The sequence below is a fragment of the Chionomys nivalis genome, chromosome 6 (assembly GCF_950005125.1).
Source record: "Chionomys nivalis chromosome 6, mChiNiv1.1, whole genome shotgun sequence".
Lineage (NCBI taxonomy): Eukaryota > Metazoa > Chordata > Mammalia > Rodentia > Cricetidae > Chionomys > Chionomys nivalis.
The window spans coordinates 9,855,155-9,867,846 of record NC_080091.1 but is presented as its reverse complement, the minus strand read 5'-3'; positions in this window follow the sequence as shown (position 1 = coordinate 9,867,846).

Here is a 12,692-nt window from a genome sequence, read left to right as displayed (position 1 = left end):
ATTCGACATAACTATTACACCTACTGAAACCATTGGTAGCTGTAATTTTAATATTTTTAAAACTAAACTCAAGTGTTCTGTCTTTTAGGCCTAATCCAATTTGCTTTCTAAATTATTATTAGCTATTAAGTATGAACAAATGAGTAATTGGTCAAGGGAGGCCTTAGCAGGGAGATAGATCTCAAGAGATTTTAATGAGCAGACATTCACTTGCCAGACATCTTCCAAGATTTCAGTGAAAATTCATTAGCATAAAAAGTAACATGATTAATATAAATAGAAGTATTAGACTAATGCAGAAGTTTTAGGCTGATACAGAAAGTCAATGGTAATGTGATGAGTGTGGCAACCATGGAGTGTTTCCCTTGGCATGAAGGGAACAATATCATGGATATGCAAAGGTTAGACTACAAACCACAATATCACTAACAGATTAAGATATTAGCATATTCTTGAGGCAACTAAAGCAAAACATCAGTGGTTTCTATCCTTCAAAGATGCGACTGAAATAAAAGCAGACATCACTTTTCTGAGGTTAGAGTTGCATAAAATGATATTAACACATGAGTTCTCCAGAATCCATTATCTGGCAATTGCAGCATAGTGAGTATAAAATCACCAACCCCAGCGAGATAATGTTGGTTCCTGATGCTAACAGAATATTAAGTAGGAGACTTCATGAAGAGGTCCAGCCAGGCATGCGGAGAAAGGACACAGGCCACAAAGGCACAAAGATGATGCTATGCCTAGGAAAAAGAAAAACCTCACATCTCAATGAGTTTACTCCATATTCATTCTGAACTGCTAAAAACCAATCTCTGTCTCTATCTTCAACTCTCTCCCCTATCAAACACAGTCATCTTTTCATTAAAAAGCGAGAACACACACAAACACAGAAACACATACACACATGCGAACAGGTCAGAGCACTAACCTTGTAACTCTAATGTATTGAGTTAAATCTCAGAGAACACAACAACAGCAAGTGTTTGCCATACATAATCCCAACACACAGATATCTAGATTAGAGGCGGAGAGTAGAACAGCCCTGAAACCTACAAACCAGTCAGAGTGAAAAACGAAAAGCAGCTGAATCACTGAAAAATCATCTCACAACAGGAAAAAAGGAGAGAGTCATTCCTGAAGGTTCTTCTTTGCCCCTCACAAACAGAAACACAAATATACATGCACACATATACAGAGACACAAAAACACATACAAATGAAACAGAGCAGGACCCTTTTAAGATACTCAAACTCTGGGCATTGAACCAAACATAGAGGAAAGAAAGATTACACGATATCAGTGGTTACAGTGAGAAAAATTCCCTGAGCAAACGAATATTTGGGGACTATAAATCAAGACCCTGGCATTAACAGAAAAGATCTTCTAAAGTGAATAAAAATCAGTGACATATTTAATGAAAACTGACATCTCAAAATTTCCTTAAAGGTTGAAGACACCAAGCCTGAAGGATTTCTTCCTGCAAATAATGACGACGGCATTGTGCCCCAACCTACTGCCGACACTGAATTACCTACATTTCCAGGTACAAGTCACAGAGTTGACACTCTTTGGAATCTGAGAAGCCATATTTCACGACACCACAATGAATCACACACATTCTTTAGGACTTCCATTGGACATGCAAGCGGGAGAGCACAGGCTGACCCTGAGCTTGCTCCTGGTAGCCACACTAGTGACACCATGGAACCCCTGAAACATTATTTTTTTGACAGTTAATAAACATTTGGAATGTATTTGAAAACAATCACAACCATGAACTTTGTTACAATTAGGGTCCCTCTTGGTTCTCCACAATGATACTGAGTATGCTCACAAGGGGTTCCCATTGTCGAGTCTTGAAAAAAGCATCTTTAAAAGAAAAAAAAATACTCAGCAAACTACCATTTAAGTTTTTTTAATGTTTCTTCACAAATGGTGAAAATACTAAAGTACAGACAATAATAATCATGATGTTGTGGCCAACATTATAAATATGGAATTCTAAATTTAAAACATTTAATATATCTGGTCATCCATGCAGCTCTGCAGGTCTCCCTGGTAGGGCCGGTCTCTAAGTTCCTGTCCATTCTCGTCTTTATCCATTTACGCAGGTCCTCCGGGTCCTCCAGGTCTACCCCTTCTTCATTCCATCTGTTCCATCAATGGTCCAGGAGGACTCCAGGTGTAGTGGGAGCTGCGGGCTGCGTTCCTGCCACTCTACTCCTGGCCACCTGGCTAGTTCATGCCCCAAAATAACAACACACAAATTGTATTCTTTTAAACACTGCCTGGCCCATTATATCTAGCCCCTTCTAGGCTAATTCTCACGTACTAATGTAGCCAATTTCTAATAATCGGTGTAGCACCCCAAGGTGCGCTTACCGGGAAGATTCTAGCCTACTTCCATCCTGGGTCAGGGCTTCATGGCCTCTGATCTGAGAGGAGCTGCCCTGCATCTGAGTTCACTTCCCCTTCCTCCCAGCATTCTGTTCTGTTTACTCCACCCACCTATGTCAAACCCATGAGGGCTAGGCAGTTTTTTTTATTAATTAATCAATGACCTTCCTCCATCACCCAGGACCACGTCATATTCCTCCACCAAAACGATCTCGGTCCAAGATACTGACAAGTCTCAAGGAATTTGTGTCTTCACCTTTGTCACCTCGGAACATTTCTCCAGCACCACCACGGTCCATAAGTCCGCCTGATCCTCGCTGCATGCCACCAGGGCAGCCTCACCAGGTGAAAACAGAGAGCCACCTTATGAAGGTTATTCTCAGCCCACGCCCCCCAACACACACACACACATAAAGCTGAGCAGGTCCCCTTTTAAGATTCTCAAACTCGGGGCTTTGAATCACACAGGAAAAAAAAAACTACACGATATCAGTGGTTACACTGATAAAATGACCCAGAGCAAACAATTATTTGGGGACTATAAATCAAGACCCTGGCATTAAAAGATAAGTTCTTCTAAAGTGAATAAAAATCAGTGACATATTTAATGAAAACTAACATCTCAAAATTTCCTTAAAGGTTGAAGAAACCAAGCCGGAAGGATTTCTTCCTGCAAATTATGACGACGGCATTGTGCCCCAACCTACTGCCGACACTGAATTACCTACATTTCCAGGTACAAGTCACAGAGTTGACACTCTTTGGAATCTGAGAAGCTACACTTCACGACACCACAGTGAATCACACACATTCTTTAGGACTTCCATTGGACATGCAAGGGGGAGACCACAGGCTGACGCTGAGCTTGCTCCTGGTAGCCACACTAGTGACACCATGGAACCCCTGAAACATTATTTTTTTGACAGTTAATAAACATTTGGAATATATTTGAAAACAATCACAACCATGAACTTTGTTACAATTAGGGTCCCTCTTGGTTCTCCACAATGATACTGAGTATGCTCACAAGGGGTTCCCATTGTTGAGTCTTAAAACAAGCATCTTTAAAAGAAAAAAAAAACTCAGCAAACTACCGTTTAAGTTTTTTTAATGTTTCTTCACAAATGGTGAAAATACTAAAGTACAGACAATAATAATCATGATGTTGTGGCCAACATTATAAATATGGAATTCTAAATTTAAAACATTTTCTGGTTTTGAAAAATAAATCTGGTCATCCATGCAGCTTGCAGGTCTCCCTAGTAGAGCCGGTCTCTAAATTCCTGTCCATTCTCGCCTTTATCCGTTTACGCAGGTCCTCCGGGTCCTCCAGGTCCACCCCTTCTTCATTCCATCTGTTCCATCAATGGTCCAGGAGGAATCCAGCTGTAGTGGGAGCTGCGGGCTGCGTTCCTGCCACCCTGCTCCTGGCCTCCTGGCTAGTTCATGCCCCAAAATAACAACACACAAATTGTATTCTTTTAAACACTGCCTGGCCCATTATATCTAGCCCCTTCTAGGCTAATTCTCACGTACTAATGTAGTCAATTTCTAATAATCGGTGTAGCACCCCAAGGTGCGCTTACCGGGAAGATCCTAGCCTACTTCCATCCTGGGTAAGGGCTTCATGGTGTCTGCTCTGAGAGGAGCTGCCCTTCATCTGGGTTCACTGCCCCTTCCTCCCAGCATTCTGTTCTGTTTACTCCACCCACCTATGTTCGAACCAATGAGGGCCAGGCAGTTTTTTTATTAATTAATCAATGACCTTCCTCCATCACCCAGGACCACGTCATATTCCTCCACCAAAACGATCTCGGTCCAAGATACTGACAAGTCTCAAGCAATTTGTGTCTTCACCTTTGTCACCTCGGAACATTTCTCCAGCACCACCACGGTCCATAAGTCCGCCTGATCCTCGCTGCATGCCACCAGGGCAGCCTCACCAGGTGAAAACAGAGAGCCACCTTATGAAGGTTATTCTCAGCCCACGCCCCCCATCACACACACACACACACACACACACACACACACATAAAGCTGAGCAGGTCCCCTTTTAAGATTCTCAAACTCGGGGCTTTAATTCACACAGGAAGAAAAAAATGACACGATATCAGTGGTTACAGTGATAAAATTTCCAGGAGCAAACAATTATTTGGGGACTATAAATCAAGACCCTGGCATTAAAAGATAAGTTCTTCTAAAGTGATTAATAATCAGTGACATATTTAATGAAAACTAACATCTCAATATTTCCTTAAAGGTTGATGAACCAAGCCGGAAGGATTTCTTCCTGCAAATTATGACGACGGCATTGTGCCGCAACTTACTGCCGACACTGAATTACCTACATTTCCAGGTACAAGTCACAGAGTTGACACTCTTTGGAATCTGAGAAGCTACACTTCACGACACCACAATGAATCACACACATTCTTTAGGACTTACATTGGACATGCAAGGGGGAGACCACAGGCTGACGCTGAGCTTGCTCCTGGTAGCCACACTAGTGACACCATGGAACCCCTGAAACATTATTTTTTTGACAGTTAATAAACATTTGGAATGTATTTGAAAACAATCACAACCATGAACTTTGTTACAATTAGGGTCCCTCTTGGTTCTCCACATTGATACTGAGTATGCTCACAAGGGGTTCCCATTGTCAAGTCTTGAAACAAGCATCTTTAAAAGAAAAAAAAAATTCAGCAAACTACCATTTAAGTTTTTTTTAATGTTTCTTCACAAATGGTGAAAATACTAAAGTACAGACAATAATAATCATGATGTTGTGGCCAACATTATAAATATGGAATTCTAAATTTAAAACATTTTCTGTTTTTAAAAAATATATCTGGTAATCCATGCAGCTGTGCAGGTCTCCCTAGTAGGGCCGGTCTCTAAGTTCCTGTCCATTCTCGCCTTTATCCGTTTACGCAGGTCCTCCGGGTCCTCCAGGTCCACCCCTTCTTCATTCCATCTGTTCCATCAATGGTCCAGGAGGACTCCAGGTGTAGTGGGAGCTGCGGGCTGCGTTCCTGCCACCCTGCCTCTGGCCTCCTGGCTAGTTCATGCCTCAAAATAACAACACACAAATTGTATTCTTTTAAACACTGCCTGGCCCATTATATCTAGCCCCTTCTAAGCTATTCTCACGTATCAATTTAGCCAATTTTCTTATAATCTGTCTAGCACTCCAAGGTGCGCTTACCGGGAAGATTCTAGCCTACTTCCATCCTGGGTCAGGGCTTCATGGCGTCTGTTCTGAGAGAAGCTGCCCTGCATCTGAGTTCACTTCCCCTTCCTACCAGCATTCTGTTCTGTTTACTCCACCCACCTATGTTCGAACCAATGAGGGCCAGGCAGTATTTTTATTAATTAATCAATGACCTTCCTCCATCACCCAGGACCACATCATATTCCTCCACCAAAACGATCTCGGTCCAAGATACTGACAAGTCTGAAGCAATTTGTGTCTTCACCTTTGTCACCTGGGAACATTTCTCCAGCACCACCACGGTCCATAAGTCCGCCTGATCCTCGCTGCATGCCACCAGGGCAGCCTCACCAGGTGAAAACAGAGAGCCACATTATGAAGGTTATTCTCAGCGCACGCCCCCCAACACACACACACACACACACACACACACACACATAAAGCTGAGCAGGTCCTCTTTTAAGATTCTCAAACTCGGGGCTTTGAATAACACGGGAAAAAAAAAAACTACACGATATCAGTGGTTACACTGATAAAATGACCCAGAGCAAACAATTATTTGGGGACTATAAATCAAGACCCTGGCATTAAAAGATAAGTTCTTCTAAAGTGAATAAAAATCAGTGACATATTTAATGAAAACTAACATCTCAAAATTTCCTTAAAGGTTGAAGAAACCAAGCCGGAAGGATTTCTTCCTGCAAATTATGACGACGGCATTGTGCCCCAACCTACCGCCGACACAGAATTACCTACATTTCCAGGTACAAGTCACAGAGTTGACACTCTTTGGAATCTGAGAAGCTACACTTCACGACACCACAGTGAATCACACACATTCTTTAAGACTTACATTGGACATGCAAGGGGGAGACCACAGGCTGATGCTGAGCTTGCTCCTGGTAGCCACACTAGTGACACCATGGAACCCCTGAAACATTATTTTTTTGAAAGTTAATAAACATTTGGAATGTATTTGAAACTAATCACAACCATGAACTTTGTTACAATTAGGGTCCCTCTTCGTTCTCCACAATGATACTGAGTATGCTCACAAGGGGTTCCCATTGTTGAGTCTTAAAACAAGCATCTTTAAAAGAAAAAAAAACACAGCAAACTACCATATAAGTTTTTTTAATGTTTCTTCACAAATGGTGAAAATACTAAAGTGCAGACAATAATAATCATGATGTTGTGGCCAACATTATAAATATGGAATTCTAAATTTAAAACATTTTCTGGTTTTAAAAAATAAATCTGGTCATCCATGCAGCTGTGCAGGTCTCCCAAGTAGGGCCGGTCTCTAAGTTCCTGTCCATTTTCGTCTTTATCCGTTTACGCAGGTCCTCCGGGTCTTCCAGGTCCACCCCTTCTTCATTCCATCTGTTCCATCAATGGTCCAGGAGGAATCCAGGTGTAGTGGGAGCTGCGGGCTGCGTTCCTGCCACCCTTCTCCTGGCCTCCTGGCTAGTTCAGGCCCCAAAATAACAACACACAAATTGTATTCTTTTAAACACTACCTGGCCCATTATATCTAGCCTCTTCTAGGCTAATTCTCACGTACTAATGTAGCCAATTTCTAATAATCGGTGTAGCACCCCAAGGTGCGCTTACCGGGAAGATTCTAGCCTACTTCCATCCTGGGTAAGGGCTTCATGGCGTCTGCTCTGAGAGGAGCTGCCCTGCTTCTGAGTTCACTTCCCCTTCCTCCCAGCATTCTGTTCTGTTCACTCCACCCACCTATGTTCGAACCCATGAGGGCCAGGCAGTTTTTTTATTAATTAATCAATGACCTTCCTCCATCACCCAGGACCACGTCATATTCCTCCACCAAAACGATCTCGGTCCAAGATACTGACAACTCTGAAGCCATTTTTGTCTTCACCTTTGCCACCTGGGAACATTTCTCCAGCACCACCACGGTCCATAAGTCCGCCTGATCCTCGCTGCATGCCAACAGGGCAGCCTCACCAGGTGAAAACAGAGAGCCACCTTATGAAGGTTATTCTCAGCCCATGTTTCCCAACACACACACACACACACACATAAAGCTGAGCAGGTCCCCTTTTAAGATTCTCAAACTCGGGGCTTTGAATCACACAGAAAGGAAGCAAAAATTACACGATATCAGTGGTTACAGTGATAAAATTTCCCAGAGCAAAGAATTAATTGAAGACTATAAATCAAGACCCTGGCATTAAAAGATAAGTTCTTCTAAAGTGAATAAAAATCAGTGGCATATTTAATGAAAACTAACATCTCAAAATTTCCTTAAAGGTTGAAGAAACCAAGCCGGAAGGATTTCTTCCTGCAAATTATGACGACGGCATTGTGCCCCAACCTACCGCCGACACAGAATTGCCTACATTTCCAGGTACAAGTCACAGAGTTGACACTCTTTGGAATCTGAGAAGCTACACTTCCCGACACCACAATGAATCACACACATTCATTAGGACTTCCATTGGACATGCAAGGGGGAGACCACAGGCTGACGCTGAGCTTGCTCCTGGTAGCCACACTAGTGACACCATGGAACCTCTGCAACATTAGTTTTTGACAGTTAATAAACATTTGGAATGTATTTGAAAATAATCACAACCATGAACTTTGTTACAATTAGGGTCCCTCTTGGTTCTCCACAATGATTATGCATATGCTCACAAGGGGTTCCCATTGTCGAGTCTTAAAACAAGCATCTTTAAAAGAAAAAAAAATCTCAGCAAACTACCATTTAAGTTTTTTTAATGTTTCTTCACAAATGGTGAAAATACTAAAGTGCAGACAATAATAATCATGATGTTGTGGCCAACATTATAAATATGGAATTCTAAATTTAAAACATTTTCTGGTTTTAAAAAATAAATCTGGTCATCCATGCAGCTGTGGAGGTCTCCCAAGTAGGGCCGGTCTCTAAGTTCCTGAGTGTTCTCGCCTTTATCCGTTTTTGCAGGCCCTCCAGGTCCTCCAGGTACACCCCTTCTTCATTCCATCTGTTCCTTCAGTGGTTCAGGAGGACTCCAGGTGTAGTGGGAGCTGCGGGCTGCGTTCCTGCCACCCTGCTCCTGGCCACTTGGCTAGCTCATGCCCCAAAATAACAACACACAAACTGTATTCTTTTAAACACTGCCTGGCCCATTGTATCTAGCCCCTTCTAGGCTAATTCTCACGTATTAATTTAGCCAATTTCTCATAATCTGTGTAGCACCCCAAGGTGCGCTTACCGGGAAGATTCTAGCCTACTTCCATCCTGGGTCAGAGCTTCATGGCATCTGCTCTGAGAGGAGCTGCCCTGCATCTGAGTTCACTTCCCCTTCCTCCCAGCTTTCTGTTCCGTTTACTCCTGCCACCTATGTTCAAACCCATGAGGGCCAGGCAGTTTATTTATTAATTAATCAATGACCTTCCTCCATCACCCAGGACCACGTCATATTCCTCCACCAAAACGATCTCGGTCCAGGATACTGACAACTCTGAAGCCATTTTTGTCTTCACCTTTGCCACCTGGGAACATTTCTCCAGCACCACCACGGTCCATAAGTCCGCCTGATCCTCGCTGCATGCCACCAGGGCAGCCTCACCAGGTGAAAACAGAGAGCCACCTTATGAAGGTTATTCTCAGCCCATGTTTCCCAACACACACACACACACACACACACATAAAGCTGAGCAGGTCCCCTTTTAAGATTCTCAAACTCGGGGCTTTGAATCACACAGAAAGGAAGCAAAAATTACACGATATCAGTGGTTACAGTGATAAAATTTCCCAGAGCAAAGAATTAATTGAAGACTATAAATCAAGACCCTGGCATTAAAAGATAAGTTCTTCTAAAGTGAATAAAAATCAGTGGCATATTTAATGAAAACTAACATCTCAAAATTTCCTTAAAGGTTGAAGAAACCAAGCCGGAAGGATTTCTTCCTGCAAATTATGACGACGGCATTGTGCCCCAACCTACCGCCGACACTGAATTACCTACATTTCCAGGTACAAGTCACAGAGTTGACACTCTTTGGAATCTGAGAAGCTACACTTCCCGACACCACAATGAATCACACACATTCTTTAGGACTTCCATTGGACATGCAAGGGGGAGACCACAGGCTGACGCTGAGCTTGCTCCTGGTAGCCACACTAGTGACACCATGGAACCTCTGCAACATTAGTTTTTGACAGTTAATAAACATTTGGAATGTATTTGAAAATAATCACAACCATGAACTTTGTTACAATTAGGGTCCCTCTTGGTTCTCCACAATGATTATGCATATGCTCACAAGGGGTTCCCATTGTTGAGTCTTAAAACAAGCATCTTTAAAAGAAAAAAAATCTCAGCAAACTACCATTTAAGTTTTTTTAATGTTTCTTCACAAATGGTGAAAATACTAAAGTGCAGACAATAATAATCATGATGTTGTGGCCAACATTATAAATATGGAATTCTAAATTTAAAACATTTTCTGGTTTTAAAAAATAAATCTGGTCATCCATGCAGCTGTGGAGGTCTCCCAAGTAGGGCCGGTCTCTAAGTTCCTGACTGTTCTCGCCTTTATCCGTTTATGCAGGCCCTCTAGGTCCTCCAGGTACACCCCTTCTTCATTCCATCTGTTCCTTCAGTGGTTCAGGAGGACTCCAGGTGTAGTGGGAGCTGCGGGCTGCGTTCCTGCCACCCTGCTCCTGGCCACTTGGCTAGCTCATGCCCCAAAATAACAACACACAAACTGTATTCTTTTAAACACTGCCTGGCCCATTGTATCTAGCCCCTTCTAGGCTAATTCTCACGTATTAATTTAGCCAATTTCTCATAATCTGTGTAGCACCCCAAGGTGCGCTTACCGGGAAGATTCTAGCCTACTTCCATCCTGGGTCAGAGCTTCATGGCATCTGCTCTGAGAGGAGCTGCCCTGCATCTGAGTTCACTTCCCCTTTCTCCCAGCTTTCTGTTCCGTTTACTCCAGCCACCTATGTTCAAACCCATGAGGGCCAGGCAGTTTATTTATTAATTAATCAATGACCTTCCTCCATCACCCAGGACCACGTCATATTCCTCCACCAAAACGATCTCGGTCCAGGATACTGACAACTCTGAAGCCATTTTTGTCTTCACCTTTGCCACCTGGGAACATTTCTCCAGCACCACCACGGTCCATAAGTCCGCCTGATCCTCGCTGCATGCCAACAGGGCAGCCTCACCAGGTGAAAACAGAGAGCCACCTTATGAAGGTTATTCTCAGCCCATGTTTCCCAACACACACACACACACACACATAAAGCTGAGCAGGTCCCCTTTTAAGATTCTCAAACTCGGGGCTTTGAATCACACAGAAAGGAAGCAAAAATTACACGATATCAGTGGTTACAGTGATAAAATTTCCCAGAGCAAAGAATTAATTGAAGACTATAAATCAAGACCCTGGCATTAAAAGATAAGTTCTTCTAAAGTGAATAAAAATCAGTGGCATATTTAATGAAAACTAACATCTCAAAATTTCCTTAAAGGTTGAAGAAACCAAGCCGGAAGGATTTCTTCCTGCAAATTATGACGACGGCATTGTGCCCCAACCTACCGCCGACACTGAATTACCTACATTTCCAGGTACAAGTCACAGAGTTGACACTCTTTGGAATCTGAGAAGCTACACTTCCCGACACCACAATGAATCACACACATTCTTTAGGACTTCCATTGGACATGCAAGGGGGAGACCACAGGCTGACGCTGAGCTTGCTCCTGGTAGCCACACTAGTGACACCATGGAACCTCTGCAACATTATTTTTTGACAGTTAATAAACATTTGGAATGTATTTGAAAATAATCACAACCATGAACTTTGTTACAATTAGGGTCCCTCTTGGTTCTCCACAATGATTATGCATATGCTCACAAGGGGTTCCCATTGTCGAGTCTTAAAACAAGCATCTTTAAAAGAAAAAAAAATCTCAGCAAACTACCATTTAAGTTTTTTTAATGTTTCTTCACAAATGGTGAAAATACTAAAGTGCAGACAATAATAATCATGATGTTGTGGCCAACATTATAAATATGGAATTCTAAATTTAAAACATTTTCCGGTTTTAAAAAATAAATCTGGTCATCCATGCAGCTGTGGAGGTCTCCCAAGTAGGGCCGGTCTCTAAGTTCCTGACTGTTCTCGCCTTTATCCGTTTACGCAGGCCCTCCAGGTCCTCCAGGTACACCCCTTCTTCATTCCATCTGTTCCTTCAGTGGTTCAGGAGGACTCCAGGTGTAGTGGGAGCTGCGGGCTGCGTTCCTGCCACCCTGCTCCTGGCCACTTGGCTAGCTCATGCCCCAAAATAACAACACACAAACTGTATTCTTTTAAACACTGCCTGGCCCATTGTATCTAGCCCCTTCTAGGCTAATTCTCACGTATTAATTTAGCCAATTTCTCATAATCTGTGTAGCACCCCAAGGTGCGCTTACCGGGAAGATTCTAGCCTACTTCCATCCTGGGTCAGAGCTTCATGGCATCTGCTCTGAGAGGAGCTGCCCTGCATCTGAGTTCACTTCCCCTTTCTCCCAGCTTTCTGTTCTGTTTACTCCACCCACCTATGTTCAAACCCATGAGGGCCAGGCAGTTTATTTATTAATTAATCAATGACCTTCCTCCATCACCCAGGACCACGTCATATTCCTCCACCAAAACGATCTCGGTCCAGGATACTGACAACTCTGAAGCCATTTTTGTCTTCACCTTTGCCACCTGGGAACATTTCTCCAGCACCACCACGGTCCATAAGTCCGCCTTATCCTCGCTGCATGCCAACAGGGCAGCCTCACCAGGTGAAAACAGAGAGCCACCTTATGAAGGTTATTCTCAGCCCATGTTTCCCAACACACACACACACACATAAAGCTGAGCAGGTCCCCTTTTAAGATTCTCAAACTCGGGGCTTTGAATCACACAGAAAGGAAGCAAAAATTACACGATATCAGTGGTTACAGTGATAAAATTTCCCAGAGCAAAGAATTAATTGAAGACTATAAATCAAGACCCTGGCATTAAAAGATAAGTTCTTCTAAAGTGAATAAAAATCAGTGGCATATTTAA